This window comes from Vidua macroura, chromosome Z, assembly GCF_024509145.1.
Source record: "Vidua macroura isolate BioBank_ID:100142 chromosome Z, ASM2450914v1, whole genome shotgun sequence".
Classification (NCBI taxonomy): Eukaryota; Metazoa; Chordata; class Aves; order Passeriformes; family Viduidae; genus Vidua; species Vidua macroura.
Window position 1 is genome coordinate 14376857 of NC_071611.1, and position 27854 is coordinate 14404710.

Here is a 27854-nt window from a genome sequence, read left to right on the forward strand (position 1 = left end):
CCAGTACGTGCACTGGAGGTGCACAAGGAGTTGGGAGGGACTACAGCTGAGACAGACGATTAGTGTTTGGGCTCACCCGTGGCCATGCCGTATGGCTTTGTTCTTGGCAGTAAAAACTGAGGGAAAGGAGTAATGGCGACGTTTGGGATGGTATTTATCTCCCCAGATAACCACTGGGCGTGATGGAGACCTGCTTTCCTGGACATGGCAGAATACCTGCTGGGACAGACTGTGAGGACGGGTGTCTGGCAGCGCTCGCTGTGTGCGAGGGCAGCGCGGGTCGGGCCCGGCCCTGCTGAGGCGAGGCCCGGCCCGCACAGCCCAGCCCCGGGCCCGTGTCCCGGCCCCGCCGTGGCCGCCAGTCCCTGGCCCGCCCGAGGCCGGGCTCACACCCACCCTGGAGCCCCGGGCTGGCCTGGCCGTGGCCAAGTGACCGCAGGTCCCACCTGGGGGAAGGGCCCAGGAAGGCCAAAGGCTATTTAAACCAAATTCTGTGGCAAGCACACGTCCTGACCCTACCTCCTCTTGGAAATTCTATCGGCTGAACACCACTGGAACCAGCACTGGTAGCTATAGGTGTTCTTTTCTACATATTTTCTAACGTTTCCCCTTTATTCTTTTTCTAATTTCCCCTTGTCCAATTTTTTGAGTAACGTAAAATCAGATGGCTTAGAGTTTGATAAGTTGAATGGGCTAAATTAATGCTTTGAGAGGTGCTCTGTGTTGATTGAAAGCTGTTCTACAATTTTGCTTAAGTTCTCAGATTTTCCAAAGTTGCCTGTAAAGGGTTTGCTATGTTATTTTCACCTCTTGAGAATATCTTGTCACTGTTTCCCGTGTGCATCTAAATAAGAGTACCTGGACAGCGGTAAGCCCTTCTAAAAGTCTCATTGAGCAAGTTTTTTGAGGTCTTATACCTGCCTGTCCATGGGAAGTGATGAATTCTTTCCTTGCTGTCCTTTGCTTTTGTGCACAGCTTTCTCTTTACCTATTAAGATGTTTAATCCACAATGTTACTGCAGATCTGTTTGCTCTTCAGCACAATTTTACTACATTATTACTTAAATTTTTAGATAATTTCTTTGAATCTGCTGGTATAAATTCTTTCAGTGCTCTTATTATTCAGAATAAATGAAATACTTCAGTGGTTTATAGATGGGCAAGTATTTCTGCAAATTTTGATAGTTGAATCCCAGAAAATAACAGATTATTGCCACAAAGGAATTGCTTGCTGCATTTTGGGAAGTCTGGAGATAAAATGGGTTTTTGCAGTTGTCCTGGTTTAGGCCAAATTTTGGAGAAAACCTCTGGAAAGAGCCCCCAGAAAGCAAACCCCCCCATGGCCCCTCCTCCACTTGGTTCGGGAAGAATTTCCTTGGAGAGAAGCGGAAAAAAAGCCTTCTTTATTTAACAAGCAAAACACTCCCCAATAAAAAAAAAAAAAACAAAAAACAAACCAAAAAATAAAAAAAAAAACCAAAAAAACCCCAAACAAACAAACAAAAAAAAAAAAAAAAAAAAAAAAAACAAAAAAAACAACAACTAAAAAAAACAGATGACAAAACTCTCTGCTCTTACTGCTCAGAAGAGAAGACAAATTCAGAAAGTCTCTCCTGGGAGTGGTCGCCCAGTTCTCAGTCTCCCACGCTGGGGATGGCTGCTGCAGATCACAAAATGCAGGCTCTCTGTGTTTCTTGGTGTTTCCCAGGTCCCAGTCCGGAGCAGGTTCAGATGATATTCAGGAAAGGGAAAGGACAACAAACAGTCCAGGGTAAAAATTGGACTGCCTAGCTAGACTAACTAATAAGCAAAAGCAAAACCAAGCAAGCCAGCAAACAAGCAAGCAAGCCTAGTCTCTCCTAGACACAGACCATGGTGGGGGGTGAGCCGGCTGATAACAAGACAAAACAAACCTTCACTTCTCAGAGTCAGTCCTGAAGGCACAGAAAATAATATCAGGCATAAACAGAACACACGACTGGGGATACAAGCACCGTAACGTCACTCTAGGACAGCAGTTCAGTCATGGCAATGATCACTGTATTCCCTTTACATCTTGAACCATTCAGGCACATATCTTTGTTTTTAAATTTTTTTTAATACTTTCTGTCATGGTGGATATCATCATTCAACAGGAGGGAAATATGTTTAATTCTTTCAGTTTTTTACCCTGATGTAGATTTACCCAATAATAAATTTCAACAGTATGAAAAGCTTGATACAGTGGCAGGTTTACTTTTAAGAAAAGATGACATTAAAAAAGAAAAAAAAATTCTCAAATGTAATTTTCTTAAGTACATATATATTATAGATTAAAAATTCTACTTTTTTTATTAATGACAATGTATATGTTACTAGTTTTAGAAATATATTTTTGTTACTAAAAATATCCCTCATGTAAGGGAGGTAAGAGACAACTCTTGTAAGATAACTACAATACCTATAAAAAACCCAGAATTTTCCTTCTAAAATTAAAATTGAATTCAGATTGAAAAATAATAATGAGAAAAAAGAACTGATTCTCCTATGTAACTAATACATCTAATGAGCATTTAGAATGTATGGGTTTATATATAGAAGAGTATATGTTTTGTTTCTCTTTTTGTTGTCAATAACAGAAGCCAGAAGTGAAAAAAAATGTATTGAACTGTAAGAGTTTTACAGTATTTTCAAAAATCTTGTATTTCGTTCCCTTAAGGAAGAAAAAAAAAAAAAGATTAAAAGAAAAAAAAAAGGAAAAAAAAAAAAAGAAAAAAAGCCTGCACAATTTGTTTTATTTGAAGTTACTCTTCAGGCTTTTCAAATGTGTTTCTTTCAGAGCTGTCCTCTTATAGTAGTAATTTTGTCCTGAATGGGGCATTTATCTGATTTTGCATCTTCAACAATGGCTCCAGATGAGCATATTCCCAGGGACAAATTTAAAAGCACTAATGCAGCTTTATCTGTTTGAAATGTCCTCCTCTATCATCAATGTCTACTGAACAGCAGGACCAAAGATGTGGTGTTTTTCAACAAGTACCACCCAGTTTTTATTCATCTCTCACAAGAAAGTTATACTTCTGGCTCTCAAAAATATCACCAAATATGCTTCTAGGCAGCTAAAAAAATGAACTAAACGAATAAAATAAAATAACTCTGACCTACATCTAAAAAACATAGTAACATATTTTATTTGCATGAGTCTCTGAATGTATCATGCAATAATAGAGCCATAACAGAAAAAAGCTATGTAGAAGTGTTGCAGGCTCTGCCAGTATTTTGCTGCTTTGCTCACAGATTTATGCAAAGTTTCCCTCTGAGATCCTCCTGCAATGTACCTTTCTTATTCTTTATCTCATGTGTTCCTTATTTTGAACAACAGCTCTAATTTGTAGGCAATGCCTTTTGTTCAGGAGATAAGACCAACCTCACCTGTTCAAGACAGACTTGACTCCAGCTATGACTATTACTATCTGTTCGTGTAGGGAGGAGTTTTACTATGGCTGGCTTATATGCTTCTTTCTCCTAAAATGCTTCTTTCATCTCCAGCCCAGTGAAGTTCTTAAGCACAATGTAGCAGGTGCATTTAAAACTGACCAAAATCATGAATAAGATTCAAAAGGAAGTGCAAACTTACATGATGACGTAGCGATGTTTTCTGATAATTTTTCCCCTCTTATTTTCCCAATAATTCCCTGACTTTTTTTTTTTTTTTTTAGGCTACTGTTACTTTCATGAAGTCATTTCTATAAACTCAGGTTCTTGCATTTGAGTGATAACAGTCAGTTCAGAACCCATGACTTCTTATGTGAAGTCATAATTTGTTTTTCCTATGAGTTTACCTATGTTAGGAGTAGAGTGTTCAGCTCAAGGTCAGAAAGAGATCATGAATGTGACTTAACTATAACTTCTAACAATGACAGAATTTCTTGATTGTGTCTGTATTATAACTGAAGAAATCTGAATAACCTCTAATTAGAAATTACCCACATTAGAACAAAAATTGCAATGAAGAGTTTTTGTTAGATAAAATATTGTTTCTAAAATGTACAGTATCATTTGCTACGTTTGATACATTGATTCATATATATGATTTATACCTGTATATATGAATAGAGTTCTTTTTCTGACTATACCAAGTCCTTTCCTGATACCCATGGGGTAGTTGCACACCTATCAATCTAAAAATTCTAATGCATTGCCAAACTATCTTCTACTTCTTTTCCAGAAAATAATAGTTTTACTTTTTTTTTTTAATCTTTCTATGTAAATGCAATATAAGAGCTGATGGAAAGGGGAGGTGGTGGAAAGGGGAAGGGAAAGGGTGAAGTTAATTTTTTTATTGTCATTATGTGATTTTTTTTTTTGTGGGGGAGTGTTTTTAGGTTTGGGATTTGTTTTTTTTTTTTTTCCCAAACACCATATCCAATTAAAGTTGTTTTCTTACCTCAGTTTTCCACTCCTGTACCTGCATCAGCTTCTTAAATGCAAAAATATAATGTTTTGGGGATTAAAGTATTATAAACAAGATCAGTTAAGTAAATTTGTAATCCTCTTTCCACTTTTTATTAATTTACTTGTTTATTAATCTAATTGTTTATTTTTCTGTAGTAGACATGGTAACACAAAGTTACACAGCAGAGGATAAGGTGAACTGCAGTGCAGAAATGGAGAAGAGGAAACAATGAACAAATGTTAGAGATTTTCTTGAAGAGTATTTACCACACAGAAACTACAATGTTTCAGTTAATTGAGAGAATATACTGTACAGATATTTCTGAGTTTTGTTTCTCTATCTAAACCAAGAGTTGTATTTACTTTTTCTCCTTACAGGTAGCTTACTGAAAGTTTAGTATTTCAACATGCACAGTAAACACAGAGGTATAAAACTAGTTACACTTTTCCCACACTGGAGGTCAAACAGAATTTATTAGTTGTATCTTTTTCCAAATGTTTCAACACTAAATTAGCAAATGACAGCAAAAGAGTAACAGATGCTGCATGGTCAATACAGTCCTTGAACAAATGTATTTCAGATTTAAAAGTGCATTTTAACCAAAGTTTTACTCAGATATGAAAGTTCAAATTAAATTACGCTTTTCTTAAAAAATCATTTTACTGAGAAATCTGCTTTGCCTGTTGCCACTACCAATATAAATTTCTCTCCTGAACAAAATTTTGGCATGTTCAAAATTAATTTTGCAGCCTTGCTCAAATAAACAGTAAGAAATCATTTAACAGGGAAAGGAGACATGGCTACTTCATTTGTGTAATTGTATTTAAGAAGGTAACAAAAGTGGTGATCCTATAAAATTTGAATCAAGGTTATGGGCCTGAATTGCAAAATTAGCCACCCTTGAATGAGTTGTAGTCTGCATGCTGTCCTTTAGCTATTGCAGCTGCACAGGTTCAGAATTACATATATTTGGGAAGTAGGGAATGAAGATCCTGAAACCAGTTTTAAAATAAATTCTGAAAAACAAGAGAATCCTGGGAATTATAAATGTTTAACTACTTGATGTCAGATTGGCAATCATCCTTCATTTCTGATCTCATTTTTATGACTTTGTAATCTTGGCCTCACACCATCTTCAGAAAAAGGACAATTTCATTGCTAAGTGATCAAATTTAAATTTGTTTAATTAATTAAACATAAATTAAATTTATATTTATCTTCCTAAAAGTAATAAGACTCTTGCTCTTTTTGCCTTCCTTAACCTGAAATTTTTGAGACTTGCTACTTAACAAACAAGACAAGATACTGTTCCAACAAGCTCTTGGTATTACTATTCAGTTAGTTTCTATTCTCTGTCACACTGCTTGCTAAGTTTTTTTTCTTTCTGTGTTGACCTGACAGCTATAAACACATATGAACTAAGAATACAAAAGAAGCTGGATTTGTCCTTAAAAAACAAAGGAGAATGAGAGATGCACCTGCACAGGAAAAATCTATCCATTGTCTCATGAAATAAATTATTCAATGTATTCACTGAATCACCATTTTTTATCTAGTGCAATGGGAAAAAATTCTTCTGTTACTTATTATTGACTTAGTTATGTGTCATAAAGCTTTGCAGTTGAATTAACTTTCAACAGAGCAGGGTAATTTGTGTGAGCAGGTGACAATATTCCTATATAGTCAATCCCCTGAAATTCTCATTCTATAAACTACAAATAGAGAACTAAAAGGCCCGCACAGATCTTGTTATGTCCTGCATGCTTCTGTAGATGGGGATTGCAGCAATTGGTACTATCCATATAGACTGATAAAGGCTCCCACGGCAAACCCTGACCTCTTTGGTGTGCTCTGCGGCCTGCTCTTCAGGCTTCCATCTCCAGCTTCCCTTTTCAGCTGACTGAGTTTGTAACTAAAAACTTCAATTCAAACTGGTCATGGCCCACTCATTGCATGTTTATTCTAGCTGGACATCCTTGCCTGTCAAAATTCATTCACATGCTATTGCATTTCAAATGATATTTTATCGGTAAGAGATGTTTGCCCCTTTGACGTTTAAATTATATCCTTCTCTGCCCTTACTCTAAAGCTGTGCTTTACTCCTAATAGGGCTAGCTCTCATTAATTTTAATAATATTAAAGGCAGAAATTCCTAATAGAAGTGTCTGAGCATTTTGTGCCGTGGATAGCACATGTGTGTCTCATTCTGATGCTGTTACGTTTGCCTACTTTGTGCCAGCATTTTTTCATTTCTTTGAACAGGTGTTATACTTACTGAGAAATCACATTGCGAGGGTGTAAAAAAATAGGATACTTAAAAATATGTCTATTTTAAAATACATTAGTTATTTTAAAACACAGAATCACAGAATATGCTGAGTTGGAAGGGACCCAAAAACATCATCAAGTTCAACTCCTGGTCCTGCACAGCCCCATCTCCAGTAATCATCCATGTGCCCAAGAACATTGTCCAAACTCTTCTTGAACTCTTGTCAGGTTGATGCTGTGACCACTTTCCTGGGGAGCCCAGACACCTTCTCAGTGAAGAATCTTCTTCATAATATCCAACCTACACCTCCACTGACACAACTTCAAGCCATTCCCTCAGATCAGTGCCTGCCCCTCCTCTTCCTCTCATGAGGAAGTTGTAACTGAAGTGAGGTCTGTCCTCAGTCTCCTCCAGGCTGAACAGACTAAGGTGCCTCAGCCAGTCCTCATACGGCTTCCCCCAGGGCTCTTCACCATCTTTGTAGCCTCTTTTGGACACTTTCTAAGATTTTAATGCCTTTCTTATATTGCAGTGCCTGAAACTGCACACAGGACTTGAGGTGGCCACTCTAGTACAGAGCAGAGCCTGTACTGAGTGAAACCTCCTTTGCCCGGCTGGCGATGCTGTGCCTGATGCACACCAGGACAGGGTTGGCCCTCCTGACTGCCAGGGCACTGCTGACCCATGTTCAGCTTGCCAGGACCCCCAGGTGCCTTTCCATGGCACTGCTTACAGCATCTCATTTCCCAGTCTGTCCATACATCCAGGGTTGGCCCATCCCAGGTGCAGAATCCAGCACTTTCCCCTGTTGAACTTCATATGGTTGGTGACTGCCCAGACCCCTGATTTGTCAAGGCCCCTCTTCATGGCCTCCTTGCCCTCCAGGGAGTCAACACCTCCTCCAAGTTTTGTATTATCTGTGAACTCATTATCTCTTCCAGTCCTACATCCAAGTAATTTATGAAGATGTTGAAGAGCAGAGGGCTGAGGATGGGGCCCTGTGGAACCCCACTAACGAAATGTCCCCAGTCTGATGTCACCCCACTCACTCTAATCATTTGTAGTTGACCTGTGACCCAGTTGCTCACAGCAACACATCCTGTGATATGTTTATCCAGCTGTGGGCTGCACATTAGGTCCAGAATGATCCTGTGTGAGACAGTGTTGAAGGCTTTACTAAAATTCAAAGAGATCACTGGATTCCTTGATCAGCTGGGTGGGTTACCTTGTCATAAAAGGAAATCAGACTTGATAAGCAAGATTTTCCTCTCATGAAGCTATGCTGGTTCTGACCAATTACTGTGTTGTCCTTCAGATGTTTTTCAGTACCCCCAGAATAATCTTCTCCATAACTTTACCGGGCACTGAAGTGAGACTGACAGGCCTGTAGGTTGTAGAAGTTTTTATAAGCTTAGTTTAACACTGAATTAGAATATACAAATTTCTGAAACTTCATTTTACAGGAACTTTATATATGACATGAAGTATTACTATGGTTTCATATATTTTAATTTTTTTTCAGGTATCTTCACACCAGATTTATTTTAAGGAATAATGAATATAAACAGCTATTTTCAGCAGTAGTTTTAAGGAATCAAAACTCATGGAGAAAATATATTTTCTTAAGCAGACAATCCAAACAAAAAAAACCTATATGAGACAGAATCTTACAGAAAACCCTATGAAGTAAGCTTTAGTACTTAGAGACCTATGCTAATTCTGTGCTCCAGACATTCTTTCTCTAACCTGAGCAATATCATATTGAGAAGGACTGCAAACTTACATGAGGGTACAGTCAATTTAGTTTGTTAAGCAAGAGGTCTTACTATACTCTAAAAAAATACCTTAGTTTCTGCTGCAGTCTCATTTCTTCCCTACCTCTTGAGCAAGGTGAATGCCAGCACTAACGAAAATTATTTGTCTGTCTTTTTCTGGTTAAAAGTTGATTTACAAAACTATGAAGCAAGCAACTGGTCTTGATTCAAGCAGAATTTTCAGGCTTGCATCATGAATACAAAAGCTCACATACCAGACTCTTGGCTAAAGCAGTACCACATTATAAAATTACCAGTAGTTTAAGTTACTGGTAACCAGTAACTAGTAATTTATCATCATTAGTGGGATAAGTGGTATTCTTGTGTATATAATAAAAAAAAAAACAACAACCCTGACTTCCATAAGCTGTCTACTGTCCTCCATTTTTGTGAAGTACAGGTATTGCAAGTCAGAAACCTCTGTAACAGAGGTAGACTCTGGAGGTTCTAATGGAAAAGGAAATGTTCTCAGTTGTCCTTAAAACAATGGAAATTGTTTATGTTTGGACAGACACTTTCCATCCCATTTCTTTTGTTCCAAACCCTTAGATTGCACAGGCTAGCAAAGTACTGTAATATCAGAAATAGTAAGAGGAAAATAATAATTCATCCTTTGTATAAGAACCAAAATAAAACTTCAGCAGTATGCAGTGAGAAATAACAGAGGTCCAACTTTCTTTGGAAGTAGGAGGCATGGAAGCTGCCATATGAGTGGCTCCATATTGGTGCATTTATATACAGGACTCCTAAGCTCATTCTAGAATCATAGAGGCTGAATACTGGAAAAAAATTGATCACCAAATTAGATTTTACGTATTTTCTTTTTTTTTCATTGATGCTTACTTTTCCAGTGTTCTTCTCGTGTAAATATGTTTTCATAGGGAACTCTGTCCCATAAATTTACATTTTTATTTGTTATCCATTACTTCAAATGCTCACACAAGTTTTAACCCTCTCCTCTGTGAATTCCATATTTACTTGGAATCCAGGCTTATTTACATAGTCATGGTGGGTATCAGAGTACATTTAAGGAGAGAATTTATGAGAAGTTTAGGAACTTGCTAATAGCTCTGCACATCTGGAGGAAATTTTCATATCTGGGGGGACTGCATGGATGATGGAGGGACCTAGTAAATATGGAAAGTGGTTTTAGCAAGTGCAATTCAGTGACTGTGGGACTCAAGAGCCCTGATCTAACCACCTGTCAAGCTGGTAGGTACTGAGGGAGATGCTGGCTTTGCTCCCCCAACACTCTTGACTTTGCTCAAATACCTAAATTTTCTGTTATCATACATTTAAAACTGATCTTTTACTGATCTTTCAATCTTGAGTTAGTTTGTTTTCTCTGTGGGAGCTTGAGATGTTTGTGGAAAGAAATCTAGTTTGTCATGATCTACAACCATTACCAAATGCCAAAGCACAGAAATCAATACCCTAAACCTGATTGAAAATAAATTTTGCTTGCATTAAAATGCACAAAACATGCACATTTTTGTGTTACCTTTGCTTCAAAGTGATTTTGCTTTTGCTATCTTACCATACTAGCTTTTTTCCCTCCCACTCTGCCCCCAGCTCAACATATTTGTTGGCTGTCACTAGAGTCAAGACAATGTAAAACCAAAAGCAGTAATTGCATGCAGGGGTGGGGGCAGAACCCCTGAACATAATTGGATAAAAATGGTTTTGTGATCCCTTAAAGGGGGACAAACACTTCAGTTGCTGATTGGCGCTAGAAACAAACCTTTGCCCTGAAAACAGAATTGAACCCAGTTGCCTGGCAGACATATTAATTTCCTTCTCAGGGGAAAACTAAATGGATTGCTCAGGAGTTTTGTGCTTATCAAGCAACTAAGACAGTCTAAAAGTGTTTGTTTTCCAATTTCTGTTTATGTGTGATCAGGACATAAGGTTAGAAAGACATTTGTATAACAAAAGCATTTATAAATTCTGCATTTCTGAATCAGAGACTTATTTCTGTGTCTTCTATTGCCAATTCATCTGCAAAGTAGGTATTAGCAAATTGCCCGTAGGGTTCTATTTTTAGTGCAGCATTAAAATACCTGTTTAGATTTTTAGCAGCAGGGATTTTCATTTCCATCTATTGCCCCAAATAGTTTACCATCACATCTACTTGCTCTTAAATGTAGTATATTTAAAGATGTTCAAATTTTTCTGCATTATAAGCATTTTAATTTTTACATTTTTGCAACTCTATTACTAGGGAGATGGTTAGAGTCTTAATTCATTGTAGATACACAGGAGCTCATTCTTTTTAAAAACTGAGTCCTTTAGATAGCTATTTGCATCTTTTACCTTTTTTTTTTTCTGAAAAAACAACTCACAACAAAAAAGCCTTATAAGAAAACTGCCCACATCAAGCAGTGCAGATAAGAAACCATTGTTGTGAATGTTTAATCTACTATTAGTTTTGAGCATATGATGCTACAGAACTATTGCAAAGTTCTTATAAATGACCACATAATCTTCTTTCAGCAAGAGATTCCCCACAGCTTGCCTTTCAGATGATAACCTACCTGCTTTGTACAAAAGAATACTGCTCTCTAGTGGAATATGGGAAAAGATTCCATGACCTCACCACTTAGCTGCCTCTGCCTGCATTCTTAGCTTTTTGCAGATGAAAGGCAGCTTTTTTTCCTAGAGTTATGACATGTTATGATATATGGCTACAATTACTGTGATACTATACTGTGAAGTGGCTTTTCTTTTGTAATCAAGTAAGAGAATTTTTCCCTGCAAAGTCCTCTGTAAATTGAAACCAGTGGTGGTTTTTTAAATTTTCTTTCCTTTTTTTCTTTTTTTTTTCTTTTTTTTTTTTTTTTTCTTTTTTTTTTTTTTCTTTTTGAGAATGCTGATGTCTATATCAAGAGTGTGGAACTAATAACTATTTAATTTAGAGGGGAACTCATAATAATTTAGCTGCCATAAGGTTAATTTGGAAATGATTAATAGCTACATTTCTACAGCTGGAAATTTTAATAATCTCTCTCTCTGGAATTTATAGTGATAATATTTTATATTCAGGATTTGCTTTCTGTTGTGATCATTGCCTCCTCTGGAGTGTGAAAGGTTTTCTGAAGCAGGGATCAAGTTGTACAAATCATTCAATACATTCTGTCTGTCTCAGCGGGTGGGACACTATGAGAACACATATGCACGCACAAAATGTGGTGCTTTTAGTTTCCTTCCTCCAGGGCTAGCTGTAGATCTGTCATCTGTTTGGCTAGACGTGATGGGATCAGGGCTCCTTTGACAGCATTAATCGCTATCACTACTCACAGCAAGCCTGCAAGCTAGTGAATTGACATGCTGGACATACTTAAAATAGGAATGTAGTGCAGGACTGAAATGAACCTAGCCTGGAATGTGCTGTAAATGTGCATTCAAAACAGGCATCCACTGCTTTGAGGTATTACAATGTTAAACCTGGAGCCAGCTGTTTTCTGAAGATTTATTTTCAACATGTCTTGTCCCTTAGGCGCTGGAAACTAACTTAAAACACCATCTGCAAAAGAGCTGGTTAGCCAGTGCCTGGAGTGCCTGGTTCTTGTTTTGTTTTCTGGAAATAGAGGCAGTCACAGTAGGTTAATGCAGGAATTTTCTGAATAGCACCTCACTGACTAGCTTTTTAAGGCACTTAATTTTCAGAAAGAAAATAGAGGTATATGAAGAGATCTGTAAATAAATACAATATTTTTTTCCTTAAATGAGAGAAGTGAATTGCAACAGTTATAAACTGCACCCCTTCCACCCCCCCACCACTGAACCAAACTGAAAGAACCACAAAACACAGTAAACAAAAAAAAAGGCCTCCTGAAGCAGACAAGGGAAGTAAGCATAGGATGGTTGCCTCAGAGGTTTTACTCCTTTTTTTTCTGAAGAGTGTCCTCACCATTCAAGTGTGGGTTAGCAATTTATGAATTTCTAAATATCAGTTTAGAAATTTGTGGGATGCCACAATTCATTGCCAACTATGCTGAAACCAACATATCGGAAGAATAGCTCCTCTTCTGAGAAACTCAGAGCATTTAAAATTTGTTCTGATTTATACTGTTGACTAGTCATTAACAATTTTGTAAAATTTTCACTAGTCACAAATCTCACCAATAGGAACGGTTTCCACATACAGTTTACTCAGTAATGAGCTATATTTTATTCAGACAAATCTGCTATGTTGCCATTACACCAAAATGGAGTTTTTCTCTTTTATTTGGCAAACATGGATAGCTATTCATCACCATGAATTTCAGCTGCCATCTATGCCAGAAATTAATTCCTAAACTAGAATAAACACCCCAAAAATTTGTAAATTTATCATTGAAACAGGGAGGGGTTTAGGATGATGAGATTATTATCTTCTTTTACTGGCAAGGAAATTAAGGTAGAAAGAGTAGAAGATGAAGTGTTAAAATTATATGAGATTTGCACTGGCACTGGGAACAGAATCCAGATCCTTTGCCTCCTACTCCTTTGCATTAACTGGAATATTATGGTTCCTTCCCTGGAGAATTTAAATTCATTCATTTTCACTAGTAATGGAGAGTTTTCCTGGGAGTGGGAAGGAAAACTATAAATGGAGAGTATGAACAAAACTATCTGGAGTAGAGGAAGACAGAAGCAGAAATCATCTGCAAAATCTGGTACAGTGATATAGAACAAATAATGAACTATGGGTATCATGTGATAGTTTTAATGCATATTAAAGCACATATAGCAGAGTGATCCTTGATAGTTCTCAGATGTCTTTAGCACTTAAATTGCAGGATACAAAACACAGGTATTCATTCTGTGGCATGATGGCAATATTCAAGTTATACATCAAGGGTTTCACTGTGCAGTAGGTGATAACAGAAAGATCACGGGTTTCTCCTGAACAAACTTTCCATATATGGTATTACTACTGAAAATGTGGTTTCTAACAGAGTGAGAAAAATTTCCTTCTGCTTCCATACAAAATATTGACATTTTCCTATTGGTTCAGTAATTATCATTAATTAATTGGGATGGGTGATTGTGAAGCACATTAAACATAATGAATACTATTTAGGTGCCAAGTAATATTGTTATTAATTCACAGTAGCTTTTGCAAACATCAGGGTTTTACACAATAAGAAAAACAATAATTAGTACAACACACGTTGGTTTTGTTTTTTAAAGTTGAATTATATGGGTAAATTACAAAATAGAGTGAAAAAATCTTTCAAGCCAACATTCAAAGGAAGTCAGGGAGTTAGCTGTTCAGCTTTCATCTCAAAGAGTGCAATAAAATCAGAAACAGATGAGAAAAGCCACATTCCCTAGAATAGCACATAGTAAAGTTGATAGACGAGGTAATACATCAAAAAACTAATTATACGTTCAAGATGAACTTTGAAATGTCTTTAAGTAAAGAAGAGTAGAATCAAAATAGCCTTCATCCCCATATCTCCTACTCTCATGGGTCACAAACCCTAGATATGCACATGAAAACATTTATTTTCATATGAACCTGCCTCATATCTAAGTCCATAAAGTCTTATGTCTAAGTCCATAATTTCCACGGCACAAGCAGTAAGTATGTACATCAAATATGCATGGTGGGAAAAAAGACTTGGTGTTTCCACAGCCAGAGACTGGAGATGGGGCTTTCAGGACATATAAGGACCCTCTAAAAAAGATGCAAGTGTTTGTTTATTTCTAACTTGCTTTTGTTTTTCTTCATCATTCTTCCATCTGTCAACTCTCCTAAAATATTGTTGCATCAGCCCTAAAGAGTTCTACCAAATGCACAAGAATTGTCAGTGTGCATTTGGAAAAAGGAAATGCTGGAGATTTACATCCCATAGGGAGTAAATGGATATGCTTAAGTGCTAAAATTTTCTGGAGATACCTACTTCAAAAGCATATGTATATAGGAAAGACTTTGATGTTACATCTGTCTTCTGTGACCTCTCACACTATTTCTTCACAATATTTAATATAATGGCCTTACAGCCTTTTGAGCATCAGTATGACCTTGGGCAATGAAATATAAAGAATGAAAACAGACTACTACACAGTTATCAGACTGGATCTTGTATCCAGAACTGTGTCTCCAAGGTTTCTTGAGTCCACATTAATATTTTCAGTTCAGGGCAATTCAGGTGCTTCAGACCAGAATTGTTCTCAGAGCTCCTGAAAATTTCCAGATCACAAGTTTGGGGGCATGTGCTAAATTCAAAGGAAACAGCAGATCCATTATCAAAGGAGGCAGCTCTTGACTGTCCCTTCATTGTAACATTATAATAACTTTACTCTTATTGTCAATGCATCAGTATCTCATGTCCAACTTCTAAATGACATTTCTCAGAAGGGGAAAAGAAGAATACACTGGGAAAAATGAAAGGAACTGGTTACCTTCTGTGAAACTCATCTTTTACATTATCTGAAGCTTTCCTTTGACTAGGTTTGCGTTATTATGATGACGTATTTCTGAGAAGCTGGGAGAAGTGGTTGATTTTTTACCTCAGTCCTTTGGAGGAAATTCGTAATTTTTGCACCACTGTAATTTCTGTACCACTGCAATTTCTGTTGTTTCAATGTTTTGAAGCCAATGCGCAGCAAATGAAAGAACTTTTTTAATTACACTGGTAGTGGAATGTACCGTAATGAGCTTTTAGGTATTATGGTACAGGCATTTCTAAAGATATAAAGACTTTGATTTAATATGATTTTATAAATATCTGCCACTGACTTCCAGACAAAGAAGGATCCTTACTTTACATCAGAATTTAGATTAAAAAACATCATTGAAATCAAAAGAGTTGAAGCTAAGTAAACTTAGTCCCTTAGAAGGAAATGGAAGCCAAACTTTCTCCCTAAATATTTTTACAACATTCACTATTAAAGGTGCCGATTATTAAAAGTTAATAAAAACCCTCTTGATCTGCTGATGAATGTAATATCTGCTTAAACCATGAACAATTCATAGGTCATTTTGGAAGTCAAATTTCAGATGTCAGACTGTGTAATAAGTTTAAAAATGTCTCTAAACTTCCTGGTGAAAATTAACACTGCAAAGTTGTTGTTGTTTTTTTTTTTTTTTTTTACTTTATTCACAAAAGACCAATGTTCTTCTCTGGAAAAGGTTATAAAAGCTTTGTAGGTGATATGTACTCATCTGTGGAGGTCAATACAGCTAACTCTGCAGACATGTCATATATTGACTACTAAATTTTGTGTTAAACTAATAAAAAGTAGGCGCACCTTTTGGACATACATTTTAGAATATGCAGCATGTGCTGGCTGGCACCATGATAATCTGGACCATATTAGAAAAAAAGTTTAATCCTGTTTTATTCTTCTGTTCATATAAAATAATGTGGAAAATATGCCTAAGCAGAAAGTTTATTTTCAGGACGCATCTGAATCACCCTGATTAGTAGATATTTTCTAAGTTTGTGGACAGAATTGTATGGATTTCTTGCATGCAGCTTTCATCCCTGTACATATTACCAGAGTATATTTTTATATGCTCAATTTACTGTTTCTTTGTATCTTCCCAGCTGTGCCAAGTCCACTCCAATGTTGAATTCACTGTTAATATGGATAGATATTGCAAAATAGCCAGACCTCCTACTAGGTTAAATCAGCACTACAGCATTTTTACTAATATTTTCATATTAATAATTACTTTTTTTTTCCTTTCCTTTATTTGTTTTTGTTCTGACAATTTGGTGACCCTGTTGAAGATGATTCAAGTTTTTTACTCATTCTGTGTCTAAAGTCTTACAGATAAGATCATAAAGGTAAAAATATATAGGAGTTGATAAATGCGCTGCTCTGTATTTCTGAGAGATTTAACATCTTGACACACGACCTGCTCTGCCGACATTGTAATATGCCTTACATTATTTCCATAAATTAGTAGTTTAAGGTTAAAAGCTCTAAAATGCTCAAGATGAATTTATTTAGGATGTACTGTGATGATCATGCTTTTGTTCAATTTATACACAACTATGATAATGCTGTAATTTCCAATATGCTGCTAATCATGTGCATGGTTTTACCTAGTGCTGTTCAGTACTGAGAAAATAAGAACCTGAGAAACAAACAGACGTATCTCAGAAAGCAGCTGTTTGCTGTTAGACAAATAACTTCAAAGAACTGCAGGAAAAAAAAAGTTTGTTCCAGTTTTGTCATTGATTTTCCACATTGGATGCTTTGATAAGTAAATAATCTGTGTCCAAGGCTTACAAATGGGATTATTGTCTCAGAACTATCTTCTGGAGGATTGCTGTATTTCTGAATAATGTAAATCTGCTCAGGTACTACAATGCTGAGAATGCAATCATAACAGTAAGAGAAAAATGCAGACATTTAAGGAGTTCCTTTTGGGTTCAAAATCCAGGGATGAGTAGAAAATTCTGGTATGTAGGACAGTGGTTTGGAGTTAAGAATAAGAATACTCCTCTTGATTTTGGCAACAATTTACAAACTTTGAGTAAGTTACTGAACCATTAGCACTTCTCAACCAATACTCATGAAATTTGAATATTTCTCTTAATAACTTACTTTGATATCTATGAATATAAGGAGCAATACAGGATATAGGCATTCATACTACAGTAATTTCAAATCAAATGGAATGTGTGCTATACAGGACCCTACCTTATAGTTCAATGTGGTTTAAAGGTAACTTTTATTTAAAAAAAAATCATCATCTTATGCAAAACCTCTCTCAAAAACACAAAAAAAAAAGACATCAAAAAGACATTTGGCTGCTCTCCTGTAAACTTACTGCCTAATTACAAGTTGCAACCCCATATTTTCTTTTAGAAATATCTTTAAAATAAGCTTCATGCTGAAATAATATTTTTCTGCTTTTTCCAAATGTCAGTTTCAGATATATGTATGTACAAATTCATTATTTATTCAAGAATTCAGTTCTGCGTAATCTCTTATTAGTGCCAAACAAAAAACTCAAGTGGAAAGAGAACTTGCTTTCTTTCTCCTCAGAGAAGGAAGTTTTTTATTGAAGTTCAGATTCTGCTTATAATTTTGCTAAAAATATCAAACTTGATGACAGTTACTTAGTCCAAATATGTATCTGGAAGAAACTATTTGACGGTTCAGACCAAGTTCATATATACTATTGCCAGGTGCAATAAGAGAAGGAGAAGAAAGGGAGATGCTGAAGAGAAGAAGCATCTTCATATCATGGAAGCTGGAAGAGATATCCAGGAAGGATCATGTGTTCAGGTGATGCTGCATTTTGGGGCTGGGAAAGCAAAGGTGGTACAACCTCTCTTGGCCAATGAAGAGTGAAAAAATATGTAGGTTAGTTCTCCCTCACATGTGGATATTCTCAGCTCAGTCAGAGAGAAAGAGAAAGGTTTTCTAACCAGGCGAGAGCCTGGGAAACAGTTGGGAAAGAATGTAAATAATTCTCTAATCTATCTTGTTATTCACATTGTTTATAGATATGCTCTGCCACTGTGCATCATTCACTGCACACCAATGGTGTGACATGTTTTTACTCTAAGACCAGTGAAATTAGTCTTCTCAATGTTCTCTATATATAGAGCGGTGCATTTGAAATAAAGAGAGAGCTCATTTTCTTAGCCTTCTGATCTAGAGTTCTCTGTTCCTGTCCTGCTCAACAGCGTCACTCACACATGACATTGCCAAGTCATATGGGCATACAGTGCTATATAAGCAAAGCCCCATGCTTTCTGTGCTTCCTGGGGTCTGCCCTTCAGTACAAATACAGTAATCTGATGAGAATTATTTGACTGGTATTCTGAAGAGTTTAGGTGACATTGCAATACTCAATTGCTTGAGTCTGAGTTCTTGATGATCTGGGAAATCCTGGTGTTTCTTACATAATGACTTGATACCACTGACTAGAACTTCCAGCTCTGTCAAACTTCCTATTAAAAAGGTTTTGGATGTATTTGGATGATATTGTATGTATCTCTCATAGCAGCAACTGATTACAGAGTACTGAAAAGTATTGTTAAGAACAAATCTACTTTGTATTTTAGCCATTAAATCTTTTCAACCACTTTCACATTTAAAAATGGGACAGAGCAGCTAAGTTACTGCCACCCTACAAGTAAAATTGCCAGACCTGTTCTAGTCCTCCCTGCCTTTCCTCCAACTCCTTCCCCATCCACTCCCCCCTGCCATTTAAAGCAGTGTGAAGCAATGACTTTGGGGCTAAGTTTATAATGCTTAATCTCAGTCCAGAAGAAAAAATTTTTTTTTAAGAGTTAATAAATGTATTTCAGATTTCAACCGTTCTGGGATTCTTGTGTAGCTGTGAGTCCAGCACATAAGTAGCTAGAACTCAGTTACATCTCTGTTTAGAAGTCACTCTACTTGACTAGATGTATACTTCTTGTTAAATGTTGTCTAACATGAAAGTGAAGTTTTAACTGAGGTTTTGTGGGAGATTTGTTTGTTTGGTTTGGTTTTAATAATTGCAAAAAAAATCTAGAAGACTGGGTTTTTAATTATTTTTCCTTTCTTGTTTATTAGAAAAGTAGACCCTTTCTAGACTTCTGAGACTCAGAGGAATGGAGGCTAATGAGGTTACAACATATGGTATACTCTGAAACATACAGCAGGACAGACCATAACCTCTACTAGCCTATGATTTCTTGTCTGGAGAGCATACTAATGTGTCATAAGAGAGTAACAGAGGAACTGGGCACAAGCAGAATACTTCCGCTACTCTGCCCCCCTAGCTCCAGCAGCCAAGATACAGAGAATTCCTGAATTCAATTCTGTTCTTAGACTGATCATCCCAGTGATTAATGGTATGTGAAGATTTGAGAAAGAAAATTTAGAACTGTCTTGGGACAGCTAACTAGGAGGAGAGACACTTTCATGCATGTGATGTTTATCCTTTCCCCAGCACTAGAAGTTTGATGAGAGTAAATAACTGTGCAGGAGAACAACAAAGTCATAGTTTCAAAATACTCCACTGTGTTTACTGGAGGAGGAGAGCTTACATAACTGCAAGGAAAAACTGAAGATGGAAGCTTTATTTTTGACTATGCTGAAAAATACAAACACGTTAAAAAAGAGAAAAGGAGTTCAAATAAAATTCATGTGAAAAATATTATCCACAATATAGTAACTTTTATATAATAAGATGACTTCTATATAATAAAATAACTTCTATTAACATTTTTGGAAATGTACAAAATGGTACTTGAGTACATGCTAAATGTCATGCTTTTGAGATTTGTAAGTGTTACAGTTGATCTAGTCATATTTAAAATAGCTGCTGAAACACTAGCTGGAGCTGAACACTTGGAATCAGACTATAGGGTAAGGTATCTGTGTTTTTCATTGGCATCTCCTTCAGCACTCTTCTTTTGACCTTCAGCTAAGGAAGACTGTCAGTCTGAATAAGTGTTTCCTCAGCTAAAACATGCAGCACATCAGGAAGAACTGAAAGTCTACAAGTTCCAAATTTCCGCCTACTGTTTGCAAATTAAATACAAATGTGAACAGCAGGAGGCTGACTTTTAAAACAGACAAGTGTTACCACACATTTATATTATGGCTCCACTTCAAATCTCTATATTGGCTTCCCTTCACCTTCTGCATTTAATTAAACTCCTGCTTCCTGATTTATGGTTGTCCTATGGCCTCTGCAGCATGGCACAGAGAGGAAATTTAGGGAGGCAGTGGAGAAAAATTTTGAAGGAGCAAATATGGAGAAAGAGAGAGAGACTAGAAAGTATAATCACTAGTATAATCACTAGTGGGGCTTTAAGAGACAGTTGAAAAGTGTGTGGTGACCTTTAGAAGTGAACAAGTCAGGGAAAACAGTAGTTCCTCTTTACTTCACAACTCAAATTTTTACTAATGCAGCATCTAAGGGCATCCCCCGTGTCTTTCAGACTTCTGCTAATTAGCTGTCTGTGTAGTATATACATTCAACTATTTATTACTTTTTATTTTTCTCTTTACTTCCTACCCTAAATTATTTTCTCACTCACATCCTCTTTTAACATATTACTTATGATAATATTCTACTGTTTCCTCTGTTGCCCATAATAATCTTTACCTGTTCTACTTGAGCTATCTCTGTTCTTTCTTGCATTCTTTTTCTGCCAAACTTTACTAGCTTTCTCTGTAAATATATTTGCTATAATTTACCTTTAGATGCTAAAATTTCACCTTTATATCAATTTTCCTGAGGTAGTATTATTTTGTATTTCCATTTCCATGAGCAAGTCGTGATCTGAACATCACTGTTTTTCTTCTTGCTATCACTCTTCTTTCATCAGAGTAAATGCAATCTCCATCTAATTTGAAGATCACTTCATGGTCACTCTTGTAATCTTATGAATATAGCAATATCGACCTTTTTCTCTAGGTATAGTTGACCCATAGTATAGAAAAATTATTCTTGCTGACTTCATGTATGAAGATAGAACTATATTATGGACAAAAATTATGAAGGTGTAAGATTAATCTTAGCTTCAAGATGTATTTTGGTTTCAGAGCGCAAAAAGAGACTGCTTCAGAGGCTTCTGGGAATAATCTCTGCATTTCTATCAAAAAACATGTACTTCCTAAATATTTTTCAAGTCTTCGATACTATTCCCACTTCATCTTGAAGCTTCTTGTGGTTTACCTGCAAAATTTACAGAAATCTTTATTCAGAAGGTGACAATTAACATCTTTTCCAGCAAGAACAGGATTTTTAGCCCTACGCTTTTTAAATCAGATCAACATATCCAAGCATCACTTTAGGGAAGCTGTGATAGAACCTCTTTGGGAGAGAGGGAGAGAAGGAGGGAGGGACAACATATCTAATAGATGCACTCATGCCTGCTTTTTAGGATGGAGTATGTGTGTAAATAAAAAAGAATTGCATTGTAACGTAAGAAATAATTTATTGTCTCTGTTTCTACACTGGCAAGACACCTAGCTCTCCATGTATTTTAATATCTAGTTACTGGCTATTGAAATTAAAAGAGACAAGAAACCATAATTTATAAAACTTTGATTTCTCTGGGAGGTAATTTTCTGATAACTGGGGAAACTTGAAACTCACAGTTTTATCTCCTGATTCTCGTTTCAGTGGTCTCAAACTCCAGACATATCAATGAAGTAGTTAAGGATCTTTTACCAAGTCAGACAGTTGTAGATACTTAGTCTGTGGTAGTACTGATTCTTACATCTCAAAGCCTCCTTGACAATGTCAGAAGTAAGGGACTATTTTTAGTAGTGGATATGGAGCTGAATAAAAGAAAAAAAATGTGACTTCTGATAAAAGTAGCTTGTACTTCAGAGGCATACTTTTCCCTCTATTTCAGCAAGTTGTTTTTTTTTTTTTTTTCTTTCTTTTTTTCTGAAGAAGTTTTATCTAGTTTAAAAGCCTCTGGTAGCATTCACTTACGTGGTTGGATTGGCTCTTCAACTGTATAGAATGTGATTGAAAGAGGTTCTGCTTCAAGATTGGCTCTTGAACTTGGGCCAATCCACTTTTGACAAACCAGAGTATAAGGGATATGTGTATGGACAAGCATGTGTGTCCTTTATTCTACTTCTTTAAGGCTTGTCTGATTTTGTAAAAAATAAATGTAACAATGAAACTTATTGTTGCTAGGAAGAACTATCTGCTAAAGAATCATTAGCTGTATCACCCAATCTGCTTGATAGCATAGCTCATGGGTAACGAGACATTAATTTGAGGCCAATATAGATCCAATGGGCTTATGTGATAGGGGAAAAGAAAGCATAAGGTTATAAAATGACATTTCAGAGGAAACGAAGAAGAATTGGATTCTAAGAGTATGGCAATCTCACTGGCAACCCTTGAACCTCAAACTCCTTTTGACTGTAGTATAATCCTTAAAAATTCAAGTATTAAGTCATAATGCAAGAAACTAATTCTACGCCTGTTCATAATCCCCTGTATATTGTTATAAAATTTAACATGTTGTTATGAGTGTTTTGCTGTGCTGCATAGATATGTGTATGTCTCCTTATTTCTCTTTCTCATGCATGTGTGTGCACATATATGCGCTTGCAAATAATATATCCTCTAGAAATGTAGAAGACAGTCTTTAACTGTATTTGGGGAGATCAGTAAATGTATGTTAGGCATAGACTTAATAGATGTTAGGTGATTAAATACCTTTAGCCAATATCTGGTCTATTCTGGAATTACGGGTATTCATTTTGTGACCTGGATTTTATGATTTCCAGACTTTCACAGTATAAATTGTCAGTGTGAGGCTTTCACAGTATAAATTGTCATGGTGTGCCTTATGTTTTTTTATTATTTTTGGATATATAAGTGGTCATTTCACCTGTATCTTTTACAGGTTCTTTTGGAATTCACAATACCTTTGCAGGCACAGAGAGAGTGTTATGTTGGATGGAACTGTAAAAGTTTAGCTTGGAATATCTCTGGGGAAGATGGTGGGGAGGCAGTCTTGGTTTTCTTGGAGGTGAAGATAAATAATGGATTGATCCAGTTGTATTCCAGGTAAGAGTTTCCCCCTGTTCACTCAACAACTTCTGTCTCAAATCTTTATCTTCAGATAAAGCCAATTATTCACCTTTTAAATAATTATTCTGTTTTGTGTCCATCCTTTGTGCTTCCAATTTCTGTTCCTTCCATCAGTGGAAACACTGATGTGAGCTCATTTGAATCCTTTCAAAGGTAAAATTAGATTTAAAAAATTAACCCACCAATGAAAGAGGTTTGAGATAATTTTCTAAAGCAGATTAGAACTCCTATGATATTTTCAATTGGAAGTTACAGAAGTAGAGCATCTTTACTGACACAAATAGAGCCAGAAGAGGACACATCTATGATTTTACAATTCCCCTTGACTGCACACAAATTAAGGTCAAGATCAGAACTCCAGTAAATTTTCAGTGTCAAAGTGTCATCCCAGAAGCTTTATTTTATGACTCCTGCTGTGCACAAATCAAAGGGAAACATTTAAAGCCATAGTGCTTCTGAGGTGAAAGCTACATATGATTCATACATAAATATTTCCATGAATAAACCTTGCTATTGTTCACAATGAGTAAGAGAGAGATATTGTATGTTTTTGCACAGCTAACAGCACTACAAGCTCAAGTGTTGGTGGCTCTAGATGCATTTGTTTGGAGCAAGTTAAAAGACACATCCTTTTCATTCAAGTCCAATAGTCCAATCATTGGTTTTAGTTGATGTAGGAGTTGAGCCCAAAGGCAGTTTTTCCTTTTGTTATTTTAAAAAAATTTAAAAATAAAAATGCTTCGAATGGAAAAAAATTGCTTCAATGTCCCTAAGAGGAGTTTAATGAAAAGAACTTGTCAAAATATATGTTGCAAAAACTTTCCTTGTTTAATTTTTTTGAGCTTCAGTTTTCAACACTTTCAGTGTTACAGAGATGCCGCATATCTTAACTTGGCTGTCCCTAGTTCTTAACGTGTGAAATTTCTCATAAGATGGGACAAACCAAATTTTGAAGAAGAGGCTGTTCCTTATTATAAGCTATCATCAAAGAGCACTTAGAGAGAAGCAAATATTGAAAGCTGATTCTGTTTATGTTTTGCATAGAACTGCCTCTTATTCACATGGCCAGGCAATTTGTTTTCTGTTAAATCTGAATTTTCTTTCACCAAGCCTGAGCTTATTGCACACATCACTGGAGAAAAAGCACTTTGTTGAATAAAAGAATCAGTATTTGTTCCAAAATGATAATTATGAAGAGTCATGTAAGTAAAATTTTATAAGGCTGGTGTGTAGGAAGAGGTCATATATTTCTAATTTCTACCTTTGTCATAGGTTCTCCTGGAGGACTTTCTGTGTTTACCAGAAATTATTCATGCGTCATTATTACATATTCCAGAAAGATGGTACTGCTGAAACTCAGTGTTTAGACAGGCTTTTTCATAAGGAGGTCTGGAACTGTTTTCCTTAAAAAAACAGTGGGTAATCAAGTTTTTGGTTGGTTAAAAAAATTCTACAACCAATTCAAAAGTTGTGGAATCTCCCTCCTTCAGTGTGTTTTCAAAACTGAACTAGAAAGAGACGTTGCTCGGCAGGAGTTAGCATTGGGTATCTTTAAAGCAATATTCCTGAGACTATGTAAAGTCTCACAGCTGAAGAACAGAAAATGAGAAGGGAAGCAATTTACAGGGGAAAACTTTGCAGAAAGTTTCAAGAAATTCTTCTCTTAATTAGTTTATTTTTTATCAAAAGGTAATGTGTTGAACATAGGAATCAAGCCGTGATAATACAGCTAGTTCTGAATAGGTGAATGCTGCAGAGAGACAGGGATCCACTCTCCTCATTTAAATATTCTAAAGGCCTTCCCATGTCACCACTCTGTTTAGTCACCTACCCAAAGAAGCAGGAAAAGCAGAATCTGCAAGATCTTTCTTAATAATTTCTATTTTATTTTGTTTAGTTAAATTTAAATACTGACTTCTAAATATTTTACTGTCCCTGTCATTAATCCCCTATGTCACTGCTAATACAGTCAATATATTCAGCTTTTCTAACCAATTCAATGGAAATGCAACTAGCCACTTATTATGCCTCTCTTTTATCCACTGTGATAATTACAGAAGTCCATTTTGGGAAAAAATAATGTATTATACAAGTGAAAGGAAAAGAAAAAATCCACTGTATACATAAATTTGACTGCAGATTTATAATCAGATTTCCTTCCTGCACAGATTTCCTTCATACCAGTAAGGGGTCTTATTCTCCTAATACCCATGCAGATGAACTGGGAGCAACTAACCAATAATACAGCCTTCTTGTTTTTCTCCTAACATTGATGTTATTCATCAGCAGAAATATCAGCTCCAGGGATTTCCAAATAAATGGAAAGACTAAAACAAATTCTGTGAGGATCCTCCTTGAGCCTACCACTTATAAATCATATCCCTTGATGAATATTTCAATCAATTAGTTGGCAGTTTATTTGATCCACATTTTTCACAAACTCTACTGTGTTTTAGCTGGCTACCCAGTTGGAACACATCTGTCAACGACTACTAACTCAGTTAAACTAATTCAGAGCTAATGTATATTTCTGGAACTGAGGAAGCACTGCCAAGGAGTCTCCCCAGGGAGATCTCACTGTCTGATTGGTACAGGTTGTCTTGAGCCTTAAGACTCAATATATTAAGCCTTAAGACTCAATATACTAATATACCCTTATAACACCTTTGTTACCTTATCATCACACTTATGCCTTAAAACTATGGGTGACCTTTTTAGGAAGGGAAGCCTGGTTTATTCATGTGCCCGCATCAAAATGGAACAGTACATTCAGGTGGGGCAAGAGAATGAAAGATAGCAACCCATGTTCTTTAGAGTTTTCAGACTTCTTTACTGTGCCTTCCTTTTCAATTGTCTATGATATCCAAGCATCCATGTACAAATTTTTTATATCATTAACCATTCTTTATAAGCATCTTATAAAATTCTGCACAGTTGGAATGCTTTTTACATTCCATTTGCAGAAATACATGTAGAAAATCTCTGTTCTGAATAGTTATTTTCTAGAGCATATTACCTTGCATTTTGTCTTGATCCTGAGCTGGTAGTCTAGCAATACAGTAAAGACAAACTAGTTATATGGCTTCTACTATTCTGTTTTCCTTTCTGTGGTCAAACCTGACTAATCCTTTCCAACAGAATATTCTCTGAATCTATAAATCTGTAAATCTGTGAACATGGATCAGATTTGCACTGCATGGTGATCCATAATTGTTAAAAGCAAAAATTATCTATAAATTCCTTAAAGAATGAACAAGTTTTGGTTCCACCCTATGTGAAACAAAAATCAATATCAATTATCTGAATTTTGGTAACTGAGCTCTTGCCTATTAGGTGACTCACAGCCCATGTTGTTAATTCAATACTAAAAAAATACTTCTATATCAGAAGTTTCCAGAGGATTTAGGCCCCTTTACTCTGCTTACTTACATAGCTGAAGGTGGCTTTTAATATATGAAGGGCCTTTTTTTTTCTGATTTCCAATAGCACAGTGACACAGGCAGCATAAATTTTACCCAACTTATAGCAATTCAGTTTTACTCTGTGCAGGCAAGAGGTGCATTCCTAGGAGATCATCAGCTCCAGATATCATGGACATATATGACGTGAGTCAGTCACTCAGCCTCAGACTGGCATTGCATGTCTGCATGATATAGGGATAAAGTACTGTACACTACTTGCACTGTAGATGTATATCCAGTTAGCTCTTACAGTAAATTCAAATTTTTAGTGGCTAAAACAGAGGGTGTGCATACTTACAAAGAAGCAGATTACATAAATCTGTAAGAAAAATATGCAACTTGAAGCTCCCTAAATTATTCTGCTTATTCATCCTTAAGCTATTATAGATTATTTAGCAACAGCTTCAGGAAAACAACCCCACAGCTGAAAATCTCAAGTTAACTTCAAAATAAACAAAAATAGAAATCAATGGATAAAGGCAATTACATCCCAAATCTGAGCAATGGGACTGTAAAATAATGTGTCAAAAGACATAATTTTATGGGAAAAAAATATTCAGTCAAGGTGCAAGACTGTATCTTCAACTGTTTATTTTGGAATTTTGGGGTGTTTGCTTTGTTTTTTTAAATTAACTATTCAGAACACTGCAATCAGGATTTTAAGGTGAAGTCAGAAATTAATTATTACTTACAATACAACCCAAAATGCTGATGCATTTTGGGAAGGGCTAAAAGAAATATTTCCTCCACTACTGCAGTAGCATGATATCATCTTATGAATAAAGGATTTTCAGTAGCCTCCAGGACCAATACAGAGAATTTAATAACAATGAGATTTTTCTGGCAAATTTGTTCTATACATATTTTCCTTGATTTATTATGGTGCTTTAATTTAATTCACATAAAAATTTTGTGTATGTCACAGTTAACATCATCCCATGATAATGAGCTCATGAGTGAGCTTTTATGTGGTATCTATTCCTCCTCATTAGCTCCAAAGCTGAGAATCATACCAAAACTGAGTAATGGACTCAATTCACACTGTTTTCCAGCTATATCTTAAGAGGAATATTATTAATAATTTTGATATAATTGATATCTACTCTTTACATTGCAGTGAAAACAAACCTCAGGAAATACAACTCTTCAGCTGTAAACAGTTCAACCTTGCAAGAAATTTCTACTGGAACCTACTTTTCTAGTAGACCTGCATCCTACAAATGGACTGTTCTCCTCAGTGAAATCAGTGGAACAATTCAGTTTCAGTCTGTAACAGAAAACTGCTGTTAAGAAATAATTCATTACATTATTGTTGTGTAACAGTTGCCAAGTTTGAATCAATGAAAATGCTCAA

The 27854-nt window shown here is 36.1% G+C and overlaps 1 long non-coding RNA gene across 1 annotated transcript; it reads left to right on the forward strand.

The window, feature by feature from the left end:
* The first annotated feature begins 1 nt into the window (after window position 1).
* LOC128821925 (uncharacterized) lies at window positions 2-27854 on the forward strand. Its single transcript, XR_008441276.1, has 3 exons — window positions 2-566; window positions 22852-23015; window positions 27618-27854. It is a non-coding gene; the product is annotated as an uncharacterized LOC128821925 (long non-coding RNA).